This window comes from Nicotiana tabacum, chromosome 22 (assembly GCF_000715075.1).
Source record: "Nicotiana tabacum cultivar K326 chromosome 22, ASM71507v2, whole genome shotgun sequence".
In the NCBI taxonomy this organism is placed as follows: Eukaryota; Viridiplantae; Streptophyta; class Magnoliopsida; order Solanales; family Solanaceae; genus Nicotiana; species Nicotiana tabacum.
Window position 1 is genome coordinate 68099734 of NC_134101.1, and position 2721 is coordinate 68102454.

The following is a 2721-nucleotide window of genomic DNA, read 5'->3' on the forward strand; positions in this document are numbered from 1 at the left end:
CACGCACCGTCAAGTGGTCCCAGGATCAATTGATCATATGCTGCCACCTCCCGAGGATGATGACCGAGTAGTTGAGTGTATACAAATTGAGTCTGAGACAACCAGAAGAAGACCTAGAGGAAGAGCATTTCAATGATAACAAAGAAGAATTTGAAGAAGACCCAGAAGAGGAAGAAGACATGGGGAATGATTCTAGGGATGGTTGTTAGAAGTTAGTTGATTCACCCCTTTTCCCACGTTGTATCTTTTATCTCGAACCCTTCTATTTACCTAAGGGCAAGCCTGTTAAGCCTATGTAATCTTATGAATATTGAAAACAATGATGTAACCTTTGTTCCTGCCTGTTAATATCCAAATATTATTAATGAAAACTAAAGTTTGCTTCGGATCTGAATGTGTCAAATCTAACTGTTTATCAAATATTCACGACTTAGGCCTACCTCCAGCAAAGATAGGTCCCTCACACATTAGTAAGTGCGTTTGTCTAAATACGTAAACTAACTGCTTTGTGTGCTCATAATTGTGCAAACACCGAAACTGCCTTCTGTTCTTTTCCTTTTTCGTTTTTCTTTTATTTTCTTGCATTACTTTATAATTATTCCCGAAAAAGAAGAAGTTGGTTTGTGTTGACCCGAAAACTGGTGGAACCACCATACAACTTGAGATCGAAAGGGAAGATGTCTGCGACAGATAACCCGACCAAACACGCTCTGGTAATAGCTGATAGCCCAGGGCGATCGGGAGAAACGAATGATACTTGGAATGATGAACATGTTGCTAGGATGGCCCAAGAGATGGAATTGTTGAAGGAGGAAGTAAAACACATTCGGGAATTGGCATATCTGGTCGTGACGATGCTTCCACAATCACCCCGTTTTCCTTCACTAGATTCAATTCCCAATCACTTTCCGCCAACTACTCCCAAGCAAACAATACCCCAACTTCAGTCACTACAACCCAGATCATACCCCCAGTAACCCCTGCAAACCCGACAAATCCTCCCATACATACCCCTTATGTACAAAATTATGTTTAGACACCACAAAATCTACCTATCGCTACTAATACAGTTCATAACCCTCCTTGTGATGGTGTCACCTTCAACACCAATCAAAACCCGCACATACCTATGACACATACTGCTACACACAAGCAATATGTTCTACTTGTATATGCCATTTTAGATCCCACCTTCACAGCGCACGTCACGGTCAGGTTTCCTTATGAAATTGATGAGTATGCCAAAATAGAGAAGGAGGCTAAGTATAAGGAGAAAGATTCGGTATCTGAACAGTTGCGGGAATTGAGGAAACATATAAAGAACCTTCAGGTCTCTCGAGGGAGTGAAAGTCTAGATTATGAGGATCTATGTATACACCCTAATGTGGACATGACGATAGGGTACAAAACTCTAAAGTTTGACATCTTTGTTGGGACAGGTAATCCCCATGCACATTTGAGAGCCTATTGGGATAAGCTAGTTGGAGTAGGAAGAAATGAGAAGTTAAGAATGAAGCTATTTATACGAAGTTTGACAGGGGAGGCACTTACTTGGTACACTCGCCAAGATCCCAGAAATTGGAGGGAGTGGAAGTACATGGTAGAAGATTTCAAGAACCATTTCCAGTTCAACATAGAAATTACCCCTGATAGGTTCGTTTGGTAAACTTGCAGAAGAAGCCGTCAGAGTCATTTCAAGAATATGCACTTCGATGGAGGTCGGAGGCTGCCAGGGCACAACCCCCGTTAGATGACAATGAGCTGAATAAATACTTTATCAAGGCTTAGGAACGAATCTACTTTGAAAACATGATAGGCATGATGGGATAGAAGTTCCCCGAACTTGTTAAGATGAGAGACTTTTTAGAGAAAGGCATCAAGTCTGGAAAAATACAATCTATGGCCGCATTGCAAGAAGCTAGCAAAGCAATTCAGTCCGGTTCGATAGGTAGCAAAAATAAAAAGAAAGAAGAGGTATCATCAATCGTTCCCTATTACCAGTCCAATCCACACCATGGAAACAACCCGTACTCTTTGAACACTTATCCTCCACAACTACTTACTTGTGCTCGAGTATACAACACACAACCATACTACAATCCCCAACCTCAATATAACCCACCTCGCACCCATACAAATCCAAATCCACCATGACCATACGCTCCAGTTCAAACTACCACGCATCAAAACCAACCCACTTATGCTCCCCGACCTCGCCCAAATTTTGATGAAAAAGGTCCCAGAAACTACTCCGCGATTGCTGAACCTTTGGCACAATTGTTTGAAATATTGAAGAGAGTTGGCTTTTTACATCCGATAGAAGGGAGGATTCCTGAGCATCCTTCAAAATACTTTGATGCAACCAAACGGTACGTCTACTATTCAGGCATACCGGGGCATGACACCGAGGATTGCTTCAGGCTGAAAAATGAAATTGAGTCGCTAATCAAAAGCAGAGCCATTCAGAGCACCCTAGATCCATCTAATGTGAACCGTAACCCATTGCCAAACCACCAGAACCAATGAGCTAATATGATTAACCTGGATGAAGAGTATGACTTGAAAGGATCCATTGTCACAATAGGAAACACTAAGGCTGCAAGGATTCCACCGGCGAAGGACTTCGATAATCATCGTACAGTTAAAACCTCCAGTGATGGTCCATACATACCAGCAACAGTCCACCGCCGCTATCAAGGATGAGGAGGATCAATAATACAA